Source organism: Gorilla gorilla, chromosome 16 (assembly GCF_029281585.2).
Source record: "Gorilla gorilla gorilla isolate KB3781 chromosome 16, NHGRI_mGorGor1-v2.1_pri, whole genome shotgun sequence".
In the NCBI taxonomy this organism is placed as follows: domain Eukaryota; kingdom Metazoa; phylum Chordata; class Mammalia; order Primates; family Hominidae; genus Gorilla; species Gorilla gorilla.
This window is the reverse complement of record NC_073240.2, coordinates 15750824-15768127: the sequence shown is the minus strand read 5'-3', so window position 1 is coordinate 15768127 and position 17304 is coordinate 15750824. Positions and strand designations below refer to the sequence as shown.

Sequence of the window (17304 nt, the reverse complement as noted above, 5' to 3'; positions counted from 1 at the left end):
GGAAGATTTCCCTTCACTGCTGTCCTTCAGGCATGTCCTAAAAAGGGGCTGTAGTGCCGCAGCTGGCCACTTTCGGGTGGTGCCTGCATATCCTGCAGAAGCATCTGTGAACCAGGTCCTAGTCTTCTCTTCCTCTGTCAAATGATTGTTGCAGGCCGAAAGAGTGAGGGTCACGATCAACTCAGTATACCACCAGAGGCTATACGAGTAAACAGCAAACTGTTCTCATAAAAGCAGGTTGTTGGTGAAAAGACAAACCACATATGCTGCCCAGAAGGACTGCTGACAGCAGTCACGACCCACGCACAAGTGTTTCTTGTGATTAGGCAACTACAAAGCCTGTTAGCAATAATGTGAACCTGTGATCACTTAAGGAGCTGACCAATCATTACCTCCTGCTCCCTGCTCTTTCTACCCAACATGAAGGGCTATAGAAGCTCAGGGTGGCTGCCCTTGCTCACTGGAAACTGGGAGCCCTCTTCTTCCCCTTGCTCTTCCTTTAAAATAGTTTCTTGTTTTTTGTTTTCATTTCTACATTCATCCTCCTTCGTTCAGCCCCGTAGTAACCATGGCAAACCATGGCAAATGATCACAGGGAACTCCCCATGAGGCCATTGGTGCAGGCTGGGGGAGAGGAGGCAGGGTGGCAGGAGTGGAGACCATGGGCATTTGAGCCACTTCCTCATGTAAAACTTACTTGTGCCTTCAGGATCTGCTTGAGCCCAGTCACACATATACCACTTCTCTTTGATGACGGAATGCTGCTGTGCATGACCCACTTTATGGCTAGACGGGTAGGAAAGCACCCAGTTCATGATGGGCAGTTCAGGTCGCATGGTGACTTGATGACCCATAGTCAAATGTTCAGTTTCCACCAAAGCCCAGTAACAGGCCAAGAGCTGTCTTTCAAAAGGAGAGTAGTTATCTGCGGAAGATGGCAGGGCCTTGCCCCAAAATCTGAGAGGCCTGTGCTGTGATTCACCTATGGGGGCCTGCCAGAGACTCCCAACAGCATCCCTATCTGCCACTGACACCTCAAGCACCATTGGATCTGCTGGGTCATATGGCCCAAGTGGCAGAGCAGCTTGCACAGCAGCCTGGACCTGTTGCAGAGCCTTCTCCTGTTCTGGACCCCACCCAAAGCTGGCAGCCTTTCAGGTCACTCAGTAAATGTGCCATAGTAACACACCCAAATGAGGACTGTGTTACCTCCAAAATCCATATAGGCCCACTAAGCATTGTGCCTCTTTCTTGGTTGTAAGAGGGTCCAAATGCAGCAACTTATCCTTCACCTTAGGAATATCTCGACAGGCCCCAAACCACTGGACCCCTAGAAATTTTGTTGATGTAGAAGTTCCCTGAATTTTAGTCAGATTTATTTCCCATCCTCTGGCACACAAATGTCTCACCAATAAGTCCAGTGTGTTTGCTACTTCTTGCTCACTGAATCCAGTCACCGTAATGTCATCAATGTAATGGACCAGTGTGATATCTTGCAGCAGCGAAAAGCGATCAAGGTCTCTCCGAATAAGATTATGACACAAAGCCGGAGAATTGATATACCCCTGAGGGAGGACAGTAAAGGTATATTGCTGGCTTTGCCAGCTGAAGGCAAATTGCTTCTGGTGGGCCTTATCGACAGGAATGGAGAGAAAGGCATTTGCCAAGACAAAGGCTGCATACCAGGTACCAGGAGATGTGTTAATTTGCTCAAGCAATGAAACCACATCTGGTACAGCAGCTGCAACTGGAGTGACCACTTGCTTAAGCTTACGGTAATCCACTGTCATTCCCCAAGATCCATCTGTCTTCTGCACAGGCCAAATGGGAGAGTTGAGTGGGGATGTGGTGGGAATCACCACCCCTGCATCTTTCAAGTCCTTGATGGTGGCACTAATCTCTGCAGACCCTCCAGGGATGTGATATTGTTTTTGATTTACTCTTTTTGTAGGTAGAGGCAGCTCTAATGGCTTCCATTTGGCCTTCCCCACCATAATAACCCTCACTCTACCTGTCAGGGAGCTAATGTGGGGGTTCTGCCTGCTACTAAGTATGTCTATACCAATTACGCATTCTGGCACTGGGGAAATGACCACAGGATGAGCCCGGGGACCCACTGGACCCACTGTAAGTCAGACCTGAGCTAAAACTCCATTAATTACCTGACCTCCATAAGCGCCTACTTTAACTGGAGGACCACAGTGACATTTTGGGTCTCCTGGAATCAATGTCATCTTAGAGCCAGTGTCCAGTAGTCCCCAAAATGTCTGATCATTTCCCTTTCCCCAACATAGTTACCCTGGTATAAGGCTGGAGGTCTCCTTGGGGAAGGATGGGAGAAAGATTAACAGCATAGGCCAGGTGTGGTGGCTCACGCCTGTAATCCCAGCACTTTGGGAGGCTGAGGTGGGTGGATCATGAGGTCAGGAGATCGAGACCATCCAGACTAACACGATGAAACCCCATCTCTACTAAAAATACAAAAAATTAGCTGGGTGTGGTGGCGGGCACCTGTAGTCCCAGCTACTTGGGAGGTTGAGGCAGGAGAATGGCGTGAACCTGGGAGGCGGAGCTTGCAGTGAGCCGAGATTGCACCACTGCACTCCAGCCTAGGTGACAGAGCAAGACTCTGTCTCAAAAAAAAAAAAAAAAAAAGAAAGAAAGAAAGAAAGAAAGAAAGAAAGAAAGAAAGAAAGATTAACAGCATAAATTGTCAGTAGTGTAGTGGAGTCCTTCCTCAAGGGGACCCGGCCTCCCCTTCATTCACGGGGTTCTGGGTCTGTAAACTGTCTCAAGTCTGGAAATTGATTGAGGGGCTGTGACTCTCTGTTTTTATAATTCATATTAGTCTTTTGTCCATTCGACCTAGAAGTTTTCTGCTTATATAAATTAAGCAGGATTGCAGTAGGCTTCCAGTCAATTTCACTTTTAGGAACACCGTGATTAATTAGCCAACGCCAGAGCTCTACACAAGTCAGACTATTCTGATTGCCACTTTGCCTCTGCTGTCCATTATGGTAGCTGTGCCCACCCTGCCTTTGATGGTTGAGTGCCGCCACTTGGCCCCTGCCACCTCAGGATCCAGTTATTCCCATCATCCCATTAAATCATATTTAAATTTTGTAGTTGAGTGACTGTGGTTCCCACTGTTAGATCTGACATACAGAGAAGAGCAATTACAGGGCCCTTCAAAGACGCAGGTGCTGCCCTCAAAAATCTATTTCGCAAGGCATTGGTCAAGGGTATATCTTCTGGACCCTCCCAGCTGGGGTGAGTAGATCTAAAGTGACTAATCCACTCCACCACCTCAATCTCCCTAAGCCTTTGGATCCCTTCCTCTACATTAAGCCAAGGGAGATCAGGCATTTCCAACTTGCTCACAGTGGGCCATCTTTTAATCCATATTTCAGCCAACCAAGCAAATAAACTATTAGAACCTTTTTGAACTCCTGAGCTGTGACATTAAATGCAGAGTCCCTGCTTAGTGGGCCCAAATCAATAAATCCAGCCTGATCCAACTCTATGTTCCTTCCACCATTATCCCACACCCTTAATATCCATTCCCATGCCTGTTCTCCAGATTTCTGTTTATATCAATTAGAGAACTCAAATGGTTATTTTCAAGTGTAGCACACTTCCTTATGGGTCACACTCTCAACCTCACCTCTAGGCACCCACTGGGACTTTAGTCTAGTTATAGGTCGAGAAACAAACAGGGGTGTTAGGGGTGGCTCCTCAGGAGAATCAACATTATCTTGTCTGGCAACTGCCTCAGGGGAGGCCATCACTGTTGCTTCAGGCAGTGCAGGATTTATCTCCTCAGACAAAGGTGGAAAGGCTGATGGCAGCATGGGTTAGGGAGGGAATGTTGCCACTACTGGGGATGGGGAAGCTCTTTCTTCTGGTGAAAAATATTCATCAGAGTTTACAAACTCAGTGTCCCCAGCTTCATCAGGGTCCTCCCACACATCCCCATTCCAAGTTGCAGGGTCCTATTCTTTTCCAATCAGTGCCCTCACTTTAACAGTAGACACCTGGCGAGGCTGTGCACGTACCTTTCATTGCAGGTCAGTCACTCGCATGGTAAGAGCTTGTGTCTGTTTTTCCACGATTTCAGCTCTTTCTCTAAAGGAGATAAGACTCTCAATGAGGGCAATCTTAGAAGATTGGAGGCTCAGTGTCTGCTTCTGAAGCTGAGAGTTAGAATCCCTGAGTTCATCATTTTCTTTCATCACTTTGTCCACTGAACTTTAGGAGCAACCAACCAGCTTCATTAGTTCTTTGGTTCTCCACATGTGGTCAAAGGTATTATGTATAGAGTCACTAAACTCGTTGCCTCTCATGAGCAGTGAATCAAGAGTGTCAAATGCATTTAGTTTGCATAACTCTCTAAATAGTTCATGCCAAGGACTATCGGTGTTCTCCATGCCATTAGAAGTAGAGTCCTTAGCATTTTTGGGTCTAGTCATATTAAGCAGGCAACTCCAGAAATCCCAAAACCAACAAAAGAACTCCATCCTTAATATTCTGTTCTTCTAGAACCACTCCTGGTACCAGGGCTCTCTAGAGGGACAGAACTAATAAGATAGATAGACATATATAAAGGGGAGTTTATGAAGTATTAACTCACATGATTGCAAGGTCCCGCAATAGGCTATCTGCAAGCTGAGGAGCAAAGAAAGCCAGTCTGAGTCCAAAAACTGAAGAACTTGAAGTCCAATGTACAAGGGCAGGAAGCAGCCAGCACATGAGAAAGATGTAGGCTGGGAGGCTAGGCCAGTCTAGTCTTTTCATTTTTGTGCCTGCTTATATTCTAGCCACACTGGCAGCTGATTAGATGGTACCCACCCGGATAAAGGGTGGATATGCCTTCCCCAGCCAAATGACTCAAATGTTAATCTCTTTTGGCCACACTCTAACAGACATACCAAGGATCAATACTTTGTATGCTTCAATCCAATCAAGTTGACACTCAGTATTAAACATCACAGTGGAACTTCCTGAGAGTGGGTCTTCCTCTCCCAGTCCACTGACTCAATTGTTAATCTCTTCTGGCAACACCCAGAAACACCCAGATACACTCAGAAACAATAATTTATATCCTTCGACCCAGTCAAGTTGACACTTCATATTAACCATCACAACCAGGAACAACTTTGTGTCAATGAATATAAAAAATTAGACAGATGAATTTTTTTTTTCTGTGAGACAGAGTCTTGCTTTGTCACCCAGGCTGGAATGCAGTGGCAGGATCTCAGCCCACTGCAATCTCCACCTCCCAGGTTCAAGCAATTCTCTTGCCTCAGCCTCCTGAGTAGCCGGGATTACAGACACCTGCCACCACACCCAGCTAATTTTTGTATTTTTAGTAGAGATGGGGTTTCACCATGTTGGCCAGGCTGGTCTCAAACTCCTAACCTTGTGATCCACCCGCCTCGGCCTCCCAAAGTGCTGGCATTACAGGCATAAGCCACCACACCTGGCTGACAGATAAATTTATAAAAGCATAACTTCCTGTAACTGACTCAAGAAGAAATAAAACTAGTCCCATAACTATTAAAGACATTGAATCAGTAGTTAAATACAATCCTGTAAAGAAAACACCAAGACAGGTAATTTTATGGGTGAATTCCATTTAACTTTCAAAGGATAGATCCTTCCAACTATATACAGAATTTTCCAGTGAATTTTGCTAAAAGAAGAACTTATTTTATGAGGCTGGGATAGCCTTGATAACAGTCATTCAGAGAATATAGGAAAGGAAAATTATAGGCCAATCTCATAAACATACATGCAAAACCCTAAATAAAATATAAATTTTAAAAAGTTTTTAAAAACCAATACAGCATGTATCAGTCAGGGTCCCAATAGGCGGGCACACACAGTGGAACCGTTCAAGGAGGGTTTTTATATACAAAGCTGTGGTCAAAATGTGGACAATCACAGTCAGAAACTCCGGAGCCCAGGGCTGGTTAAGGTGGAGGGGCCACACCAGTTCTAGAATGCTGGCAATGGCAGGAGTGGACCCCGGAGCCTCAGAAGGAGAAAGTTATTTACATCCTGAGAGCAGCGCTGACCTTCAGTCCCAGAATGCAGCCAACCTGAGGGTATTTGTTTGCTACGGGGACCATAATAAACTGCCACAGATTAGGTGCCTTCGACAAGAGAAGCTTATCACCTTGCAGTTCTGGAAGCCAGAAGTCCAAAACCCAGGGGGCAGCAGGCTTGGCTCCCTTGGAGTCCACCAGGGGGCACCTGCTCTAGGCCTCTGGCCCTGGTTTGTGGGCGGCCATCTTCTCTCCAGGTGTCTCCCATCGCCTTCCCACTGTACATGTCTGCGTCCTGTAAAAAGAAGCCATTCAAAACCAAAGCTGTTGGAACTTTAAATTATTTTGCATCTTCAAGGAACATGATTATAGGACCTGAGTTGCGTATGATAGGCAGCTGTAGCTTAGGCAGCTGTAACCTTTGTTCCTCTGATTATAGATTAGCTTTTTCTTTACCTACATTGTTCTGTAAAATGTTATAAAAGACTACAGGACACCAGGGAAGACCCCTTCCCTCTTCATGTTGATCTTCACTGTAGATTTGCTCCCCTCTGACTTCTCTTACACAGAGACCTCACTGGCCACCACGTTGTCTAAGACAGAACATTCAATAGACTCTTTCAAATTGGAAAAGGAAAAGAAAACAAGCTGTGATTAATCAAATTGCTGTGACTCATAAACCAGCCTTGCATGGGAAGCACTGTAACTCTGTTCAATTTGTTTATTTTCTGCCTGTATAAGCAAGACCTTCACTTTTTGGCTTTGGGGTACTGGCTTTAATCCTCTGGAGTCTGTGTGTCCCGAGTGGCTATTTTCAGCTTCGGGCCTGCATATGCTCTTTTAAACTGGATTCTGATCCTTTTGATTATTTCAGGTGGATAGTCCAAATTTTCTCTTCTCATTAGGACACCAGTCATATTGAGTTAGTGCCCATCCTAATAACCTAATTTGAACTTGATTGCCTTTTTAAACATTCTATCTCCAAATACAGTCACATGCTGGGCTATTAGGGGTTAGGACTTCAACATATGAATTAATTAATTTATTAAAACAGGATCCTGCTCTGTACCCAGGCTGGAGTGCAGTGGCATGATCATGGCTCACTGCAACCTCCACGTCATGTGCTCAGGTGATCCTTCCCCTTCAGCCTCCTGAGTAGCTGAGACTACAGGTGCATGCCACCATGCCCGGCTAATTTTTTTGTAGAGACTGGGTTTCATCCTGTTGCCCAGGCTGGTCTTGAATTCGCACCTGGGCCTCCCAAAGTGCTGGGATGACAGGTGTGAGCCACTGCGCCCAGTCATCACATGAATTCTAGAAGGACATAATTCCACCTGAAACACTGAGGTGACTGACCCCAAAGAAAGGGAGCCAGGAAAATACATGCCCAGTCTCTCTCCCCTGCCTCTGATCTCCCAATAGCCCAACAAGAAACGAGAGAGTGCACAGCCCATTGCAGACCAGAGAGGCCAGCCTCCCGTGGCAGAGCACGACGGGAACAAGCAGGGCACAAGTGGGAGGGGCAAAGGGAAGACCCCAGCTCGCACTTCAGCTCAATACCGTCCACTCCAGGAATACAAGGCCAACCTGAGTTAGAAAACCTATCATGTGCCGGGCGCAGTGACTCACGCCTATAATCCCAGCACTTTGGGTGGCCGAGTTGGGTGGATCATTTGAAGTCAGGAGTTCAAGACCAGCCTGGGCAACGTGGTGAAACCCCATCTCTACTAAAAATACAAAAATTAGCTGGGCGTGGTGTCAGGCACCTGTAATCCCAGCTACTCGGGAGGATGAGGCAGAAGAATCACTTGAGCCTGGGAGGCAGAGGTTGTGGTAAGCCAAGATCGTGCCACTGCACTCCAGGCTGGGTGGCACAGCGAGAACCTGTCTCAGAAAGAAAGAAAAAAAATGAAGAAAAGAAAGAAAGAGAGAGAGAGAGAGAGAAAGGAGAAAGAAAGAAGAAAAAAGAAGAAAGAAAGAGAGAGAGAGAAAGAAGAAAGAAAGGAAGAAAAGGAAGAAAAGAAGGAAGAAGGGAGGAAGGGAGGAAGGAAGGAAGGAAGAAGGGAGGGAGGGAGGAAGCAAGGAAGGAAGAAGGGAGGGAGGGAGGAAGGGAGGGAGGAAGGAAGAAGGGAGGGAGGGAGGAAGGGAGGAAGGAAGAAGGGAGGGAGGGAGGAAGGAAGGAAGGGAGGGAGGGAGGGAGGAAGGAAACCTATCATGGAAGTCATCATGTTAGTGAAGCCAAAGGGAAAATGTGTACATTGATCTCAACGGAGGCCGAGGAAGCATGTGAAAATGCTCACCGCTCACGGGGGAAGGGTCAGGGACGGCTCACATCGGATGTGGGTGAAGTGGGGCTGAAGCCATGCGGTTCAGAGCCCCAGAACCAGCTGCTGGAGGCCCCCACACTCAGGAGGAAGAGCGGCTCCACTCTCAGGATCCTGGGGCACAGGTGCCGGCCTCAGTCCCCCAGCCACTGCCCAGGCTGCACCAACACTGTGGTGGGGGCAGGGGTCTTCAGTGGCAAGTTCGTTCCGTGAGCTCGAAGGCTCTGAGGCCCATGCACGGCAGCAGGGGCCGTGGGGAGAAGGGCCTGGCCATGTCTCTCTTCCCTCTTTGCTCAGAACCCGGCTTTGCTTGGGGCGGTAACTGTGTGGCCCCAATGCCCCCGTTTCCTGCCCTCCCAGCCTCCTGTGCAGCCCGGGATGGCGCCAGTCTGCTGGGGAAGGGGCTCCTGACAAAAGGGAACAGCTGTAACTGCAAACCACCGCCTCCCCGAGACCAGGACGCCAGGAAGGAGGTGGGGCGCAGGAGAGAAGGTCCTGGGTGCCTCGAAGCAGGGAGGAGGCCTGCCCCACACCAGCCACACTCCCGCCCTCTCCGCCCTCTGGCCCCACCTCCCCGTCTCCTGTCCTCCCTGGCTGGAGGGAGGGTACGGCCTCTGCCAGCCCAGCAGTGACCCTCTAACTGGGCCCCATCTAGCACGTGGGCCCCTCCCTCCCTCAGCCCCCACAGAGGCAGCCTGTGGCCTCCTCCCTCCGGGGAAGTGCAGCCCAGGCTCAGGCAGGTGGGCTGCCATCTGGAAGGCCAACGACGGCCTACGGGTGTTCCTGTGGGGCCGCTCTTTCTTCTTCGGGTTCAGTACTCCATGCACCACGCGGATCGGACCCCTCCACGCCTGGGGGCCTGGACTTGGTTTCCACTTCCTGCCCTGGGACAACCCAGGTGCTGAGCCCCGGCCTGGGGCTGGCCTGGGAGGGGGCTGGACTCTGCTAGGGCCTGGAGAGGCCCAGACCTCATCCCCTGACAACTCTCTGGGCCGTGGGGCCAGACCCCACTGTGGGGCCACAGGCTCCGTCTCCACTGAGGACTGTGTGGGCTCCAGAACGGCAGCCTAAGGCCTGCTGCGCATAGACCTGGGCCCCAGTCATGGCCTGGAGGGGAAGGCGGGGCCGCAGGCAGGGGCCAGGCAGCATGGGCCGGGTTCTTGGAAATATCTTTATTGTCAGCAAGGCAGGGAATGGTGGGAACCAGGGTGTCCCGCTGGAGGGTCAGGAGGGAGCCACAAGCCGCCTGGGAGGCCGTATCCGGTCGTTGATCCAGTCCACATAGTTGGCCACGCGGGTGTAGACCCCCGGCTTGTGGAGCCGCCCGCAGCCGTCACCCCAGCTGATGATGCCGTAGAGGTAAGCCACGCCGTTCTTCTCGCAGGCCAGGGGCCCCCCTGAGTCCCCCTGGGCAGAGACACCAGTCAGAGCCACCCTCCCAGGGGCCTGGTTCAGGGACCCCCCTCTCCCCCAAGTGGCAGCTTGGGGACAGAGGACAAAGGCATTTCTGAGCAAGGGAGCTGATCCACTCTCCTGAACCTCATGAAAAGATGTCTCATTCCCTGGGGGCAGCACTGGCTGGGCCAGGGCATCCAACCACGTTATTCCCCTTCCTGAAGCCACGGTCCCCCTCTCCCCACCAGCATGAACCCTGTGTGGACCACACAGCCACCGTGTGTCCCAGCATCTCCTGAAATGACTTCTTCACTCCCTGGAAAACTCCTACGCATCACTCAGGACCAGTGCAAACACTCCGTCTTCCAGGAAACCATCCTGACTTCCCCTATCGAGGTCCAGTGACAAGCCCTACCCACTCTACCACTCCTGGGCTTTGTGGCCTTGGAAGAGTGAATTGACTGCCTGGGGCTCAGTCTCCCCAGCTATAAAATGGGGCATAAAAGCTGTCACATGCCAGGGTTGCCGTGCCGCCTGAACACACGGGCCTGCAGAGCCCAGGACGTGGTTGGGCTGTTGGGCTTATTGAAGGTTGAAGAACTTATTGAAGGTTGAAGAGCTGGCTTGAGAGAACTCGGGGCAAAGGGGCCTTTGGTGCCTAGTGTCACACGGAAAGCACTGCCTTGGGCTGGACAGCCAGGAACTGTCCGGGCTCTGTGGGAACCCAGGCCCCTCTCAGAGCCTGGGTCTCCCCTTCTGTGTGAGGAGGATGCCCTTCCGGCAGGGCTCTGGGTGGCCCTGGGGTGCTGGCCACCGACAGTAAGTGTGCTCCCTGCCCAGGGTTCCCTGGCTGGCCCTGCCAGGTTGGGGTGCCACCAGGCTCTGGGCTCCCCAGGGGCAAGCATCTCGGAGACTCAGGACCAGCTGAGCCCCCACCAGTCGGGTCCTGGTGGGGCGGGCACCAGCTCACCTGGCAGGCGTTGGACTTGCAGTCGAAGTAGCCGGCACAGAGCATGTTGGGGCTGATGTCGGCGCCGTAGACCTCAGGGCTGCTGCACTTGTGGTCGGCGACCAGGGGGACCAGGGCCTCCCGCAGGGAGCTGGAGTAGCCACTCACGTCTGTGGGACATGATGCCCTCAGCATGACACGCACACCGTGGCTGGCCACTGTCCACCCTGGCGGGGCGCTGGGCGCCCCTCTCCCAACTCACTCTCATCCAAGTGGCCCCAGCCCGCAATCTGGCACTTGTGTCCTGCAGGGAAGGTGCTGCCGGGCTCGGGCAGGCAGATGGGCTGCACGAACTGTGAGTGTGTGGCACAGCGGTCCCCTTTCTTCTTCAGCCGGATCAGGACTGATCAGAAGAGCGGCCAGGGTCAGCCTGTGGTGTGCGGGCTGAACGGGAGGCTGTCGGGGCCCGTGATGGAGGGAGGGTAGCCAGTGGGTTCCACGGGGCAGCCTGGGAGATCCAGAAGGGAGTGGTGCCCTGTCCTCCCTGCCCTGCCCCCAGCTTCCCCCGCACCACATGTCTGCCCAGCTCCTGCCCCTGTCTGGGCCTGGCCTGGGGAGCACAGGGCCCACCTGCCCAGAGTGCGGCCACGACATGCCGGAGCTCACCAAGGTCGTGGTCGCTGGGGTTGAACACCGAGTACAGGGTGTACGGGATGTACTTCTCGATGCCGAAGGTCTGTGCCACGTCCGTCGTGCGGTTGAAGAAGTGCTGGCCCAGCACCACGGAGACGCTGTCCCTGGGGGGGCTGTGCAAAGGAGGCTGGAAGCTGCATGGACCAGCCCTCCCCCGGCCACCGGGCTCACCTCTCCCCACCCCCTGTCGGGCCCACGGAGGCCAACGGTGTGGGACCCTGGTCCCGGGGAGGGGTCTGAGCAGGTGCCCGGGTGTGGGCTGTTGATACTGGGGAGACAGGGACCACCAAGCAGGGGCTATTGTCAGTCACCCCCAGGTCCAGGCATGGGAGCTGAAGTGCGGTGCCATCCCTCCTGACAACACTGGTCACAAGCCCTGGGGGGAGTCTCAGGCCAAGCCCAGGCAGGATCTGCTGCAAGGCCGACCCGAGTGGGTGGAGACCTGGCCTGCTCAGGCCCTGCCCCAGCTTCCATCCACATTGTGGGGTCCCCAGATGCAGCCCTCACTCCTGCTGGGCACAGAGCCCGGGCCCCTGAGCCTGGCTCCCATCTGCTGTGTGGAGGTCGCTCCACCCTGCCTCGGCCTCCTGCCCAGGGTTCCATGTGGGGAACCCCATTTCTCCACATTTGTAGGCCCAGGAGCTGCCGGCTGCAGGTTCTGCAGGGCCATGCAAGACCCCACCCTGGGAGCTGTGGTCCTCGAAAGGCCGCCAGACCCTCGGCTGGCCGGACCCCTGCCCCTAATTACTGGGGTGCCCATCGAAGGTGGAAGGGCGTCTGGCCCAGGCTGCTCCGTCTCAGGGTCTCCCCACTTGAGGCCCGCCTCCCAGAGTGTGGGCCTGGGTGGCTGTGCGCCCCCACTGAGGGGAGCCGGCTGAGTGGGCTGGGCCTCAGTTTCCCTGGCTGTGCTTGGGCTCCTAGGGCTCTGACGCATTGTCACTGTGCTCCCTGGCTCCCTACTGAGAGCCAGGACTCTGGGAGGGGCGGGGCCTGCGGGGAGGACAGGACCTGGCCCACTGCACCCTCCGCAGGCGCTGGGTCCTCTGTGGAAACGCCACTGACCCCTGGCCTCCCTCAATAGGGACAAGGTTTCTGGAGTGTCCATGCATGCCCAGCTCAGGACTGAGCCCCAAGACCCAGAGGGGTCAGAGAGGGTTACCGGGGACCCCGGGAAGGGGTCAGCAGAGGCACCGGGATGCGGTCCGCAAGCGGGTGGGGACAGGTGCATAGTGACGCTGGATGGTGTGCGGGGCCTCAGGGCAGGTGACTGGGGCCCAGAGGAGGTGCACCTGTGGGAGAAGCAGTCAGCGGCCGACACCACCCAGCAGGTGTGGACCAGGCTCCCGGCGCAGAAGCTGTCCCCGATGTAGATGGCGGCCAGCCAGGGGTGCGAGCCGGGCAGCAAGGAGGAGCCGCCGATGATACGTGGCCGCAGGAACGTCCTCTTCTTGTGCCTCCTGCCGCAGGCCTGGCACCCCGGGGAGGCTGGCTCAGACAGGGTCGCCAGGAGATCCGGTGACAGTTGGACTCTGGTGAGGGATTCTGGGAGCAAAGGTCACTGGGTCACACCCCTGGGGTTCACAGGTCCAGCCCCCTTCCACACACGGGCCCTACCCGGCAGGAGGCGCTGCAGAGGGCCATGGCCGGACCCCCTGTCCACGCTGCTCAGGCCCTGGCGCCCGCCCATCTCTGCCCTCAGTTTCCAAATCTGTAGAATGGGGTTTGATGCCCAATCCCGAGGCTCTGTGAGGGCCAGAGGGGCTGGACACACGGAGGCCTTTGTGGCCCCCTCAGCAGCCTGGAGCCCCACAGCCAGCCCCAGCATACTCAGAGACCCCCACATGAGAGCCCCAGGCTGGCCCCGCTGGGGTCCTAGGGAGCCGGGGGGCCTCTCTCCAGGGCAGGAAACAGGTGGCCTCCGGGGGTCCTGCCCGCCCAGGGTCTGATGCCAGGGGTGCCTGTGGGGAGCCTGCACGCTGTCCTCCCTGCACCTCCCTGAAAGCCTTCTGGGGCCATCCTGGGCATGGTCCAGGCTGGGCAGGTGCCACCCCAAGGCCGTCGCCTGGTGACCAGCCCCCTGCAGTGGGCTGCTTCCCCACTGTGACCCCAGTACCGACCCACTGCGTGACCTTGGACCAGCCTGATCCTGTGAGCTCCAGTTTCCCCATTTGTCAGAGATGCAGTAGCCAGGTGTGGGGAGGGGCTAGAAGGATCACACGGAAAACTGCTGTGACCTCGGTGGGGCCCAAGGCAGCACCCCCTGCCAGCCGCGCACCGCAGGCCTCCAGGCGGCAGTACTCCCAGGAGAGCGCGCTGTCCTTCACCACGTAGCACCAGGGCCTCTCGTCATTGTCCGGATTCCTGCGGTGCATAAGCGCGGGCTGGCAGGGAGTCACACTGCCCCTCAAAGAGGGCATGGGGTGGGGGCATCGGAACCCCCAGCAGGGTGGCTCCCCACACCTGGAGCAGTGGGAAGAGAGTGGCCCTCCCTCGGGCAGCCTCCCAGGCAGAGGTTCCGGGGCCTGTCTGGACAGAGCTGGCCCTGCCTAGGTCCTAGGGAGCTGGGGGGCCTCTCCCCAGGACAAATCCTGCCTGTCCCGCGTGCGGCGGCCTGGAGTGGCGTGGTGCTGACCGGCAGTAGGCATGGGGGCCCAGGCCCAGCAGGGCCGCGGTGCCCACTGAGTCCACGTGCAGCTCCTGGTAGAGCAGATCGGAGTTCCAGGCCAGGCAGCTGAGGCCCCAGGCTGAGGTGCTGGCCACGCCATGGTACCCAGTGCCGTTCCCCAAGAAGCAGCGCTCATCAGGCTCTGCGGGCAGAGGGGCAGTGAAGGCGGCCCACGGTGGGTCCACCCAGCACTGCCCCAGGGCACCCCGGGGGGCTGACCCACTCACCGATGTTGCAGAGCCGTCCAGCGAAGCCTGGTGGGCAGGCACACACGGTGGTCCCGGTGGCCACGATCAGGTGGCAGGTGCCCCCGTTCAGGCAAGGGCTGCTCAGACAAGCTGGGGGCAGGGCCGAGGAGCTGGGCCAGGGGCCGCGCAGTGCCCCACGACAGCGGAGTCGGGGTCCACCCCTTGTCCCTTGTTTCTGGGTGACCTCAGGCCATTCCTCCCACTCGGGTGGGGAAAGGGACACCCGTCGGGGGTCAGCGGTACGGCTCACACCCCATGGCACACCTGTACGTCGGGTGCCTCCGCACCAGGCCCGGCCCCCCAAGCACTGGCACTGTTCCACGTGGCCCTGGCGCACGCGGGCCCAGCGGTCGCCCACCTCCAGGTACTCGTAGCGGGTCTCATCAAAGCATTTCTCTGAGGGGTGCACGGTAAGCCCTCACACCCTGCCACCTGCTGTCCCCATGCAGGGCCCCTGCCCTGCGCTCGGGAGCCACCTGTTCTCCCATCCTCCGGGGACTTGCTCCAGCCCCTGGACCCCCGCGGACCTCCGAGGCCCAGCTCACCTGTGCCGCAGTCCTTGCCGGTGAAGGCCCGGGGGCAGCTGCAGTGATAGGACTGGGGGTCCTGGGTATTGGAGCAGGAGCCTCCATTGAGGCAGGGGCCGGAGGCACAGGGATCCAGGGCAGCTGGGGACATGCGGGAGGGGACGTGAGGGGTGGAATGGGAGGCTCAGGGTCCCTCTGTGACATCCTCTGCTTGCTAAGGCCTCCATCAGGCCCCAGTGAGGGGCTCTGAAAGCAAAGGGGCCCTCTCTATGCCCCTCGGGGTGCAAGGTCCCTGGGAGGGGCACAGACCTCCCCTTCCTCCCAGTGTCCCCCACTCAACACCTGGGCCACTGGCCCAGCTGTGCACGTGGCTTCCTGGAAGCCTGACACCCACACTGTCAGGCAGCAGCCCCCTCCCATGTGTCCCAGGACCCGTGTGAGCAGGGCGGCTGGCACCGCACCCCACAGACCCTGCCCACCTGTCCCCTGCCTGGGGCACGCCTGTGTGGCTGCAGGGCCCGGCCTCACCACCAGGCGGCGCCTTGGCCCCAGCGATGGCCGCGCAGCCACCATGAGACGCAGGTCCCGCCTGGGAGAGGCTCTGGCCCTAAGTGGCACCCACTGGGGTTAATCCCAGAGCCCCTCTTCTGCTCCCCTCCAGCCAGGACCCCTGCCCGGGTCCGCTCCATCCTTCCCTTGGCACTTCTGGCCTGGCCCAGTGCCCCCTGCCCGCCCCAGGCTACCCAACCCAGCACCCACCTGGGCCCCCTGGAGGCGGGGTGGCCTCCACACAGTAGCCCCAGGCCCTGTTCCGGTCCTAGTTGTGAGTTGTGGCACACCTGGGGGGTGACACCTGCGTGCGTGGGGGTCCCAGGCAGAGGCCCCCCACCCCACCCCACCACCCTGGAGGGTCTCTGGGTTCACTGGGTCTGCCTGCTGCGTGGTGAGCGCCTACTGTGTGCCCGGCTCCCAGAAAAGCAGGCAGCGTGGGGCAGGTGACCCCAGCTCGGGTGCCCCGGCTGCCCGGACCCACCACTTCCTGTGTGCACTGCCCTCCGAAGTGCAGGTGTGCAGCATGCGGCCCCCGTAGTGGAAGGGGAACCTGCAGGGCCTCCCGTCCTCGGTGACTGCTGTGGGGAGGGGGTGGCAGGGTCAGGGCTCCCTCGAGGGGCACCCGAGCCTCTCAGGACCTCCAGCCGCAGCCATGCTCCTCCCACCCAGCCCTAAGGTGAAGCATGACACCTCCTCCCAGGCCCACCTGACCCACCTTGGGCCTGGGGGCTACTGCTCCAAGGAACTGCCCTGGGCCGGGGCGGGAGCCCCCCACTTTGGGATCCCTCTGCCTCTGGAGCACTTGTTGCTGGGGTCTCAGAGGTCACAGAGGTCACCAGGATAGTGGGGATCGCAGTGGTCGCTGTGGCATTAGGTTCTGGGGACTCCATACGGTTCTAGGAGGAGCAGAAAGGGTGTCAATGTGGGACAGACCCTCACACTCAGGTCCTGCCGGGCAGGAGGTCATAGCTCTGAGCCTGTTTCCATACTGGGGCCCCCAGATCTCGGAGCAGGTTCCAGGAGGACACACGACATTCCTGAGGCCTCAGCCAGGCTCTGACACCTTCCCCGCCCTCGGCCCCTAGTTAACACCTGCTCAGGGTCACTGCCCAGGCCCAGGCACTGCTACCCACCAGGCTTAAACCCTGACGTCAGTTTTTGGTGATGGGAGCAGCTAGGAGGCCCTGGGAGGTTCCCCCAACCTCACGCATCCAGACCCAAAAGAGGTCCAGAGAGAGGGGGCAGCCCCCAGACACATAGGGGCCCAGGCCAGGCCGCACAGGGATGACAGCCCCCAGGTGGGGCTCCGTGAGCCCAGGCCCCAGCCTCCAAGGCCAGTCCAGCACCCACCTGCCCTGTGAGGGCCAGCTTTCAACGTGAGCCCCCTGCTCGGACCCCCGCCCCCTCAAATCCCCACGCTCTGCAGCGACCCTCCCTCTGGCCTCCTCCCAAGGACCCCAAATAGCCACTGGGAACCTCTGGTCGCACTGCGACAAGGTCAGTGCTCACCCCGCCAGGCTGGGGCTGGAACCCCCGTGGCAGCAGCAGCAGCAGCAGGAGGAGGAGGAGGAAGGGGCCCAGCCCCAGTTGGGGGCAGGAGCTGGGGACCCAGGCCCAGCGCCCCATGGCTCCTGAGCTGGCCTGAGGTGCAGTGGGAGGCGGGAGCAGAGCGGCCAAGGCAGGTGGGGTCAAGGCTTCGTGGAAATGATTAACCCTGGCTGCCTCCCATGTCAGGCGGGCCCAGCTGGAGAGGAAGTCCCCGAGTCCCCTGGCCCCCACACCTGCTGCTCACCTCACTTTGACCCTACCTGGAAGCCCAGCTATCTCTCTGGCCTCAACCTGCACTGGTCCTAGTCCTAGACCTGACATGGTCCTTGGGCCTCTGCTTAGAAGCCTCCTCCAGG

General features: G+C 56.9%; 1 pseudogene; it reads right to left on the bottom strand.

The window, feature by feature from the left end:
- Positions 1-9524: 9524 nt before the first annotated feature.
- LOC129531458 (hepatocyte growth factor activator-like) lies at positions 9525-17026 on the bottom strand (annotated as a pseudogene).
- Positions 17027-17304: the final 278 nt, after the last annotated feature.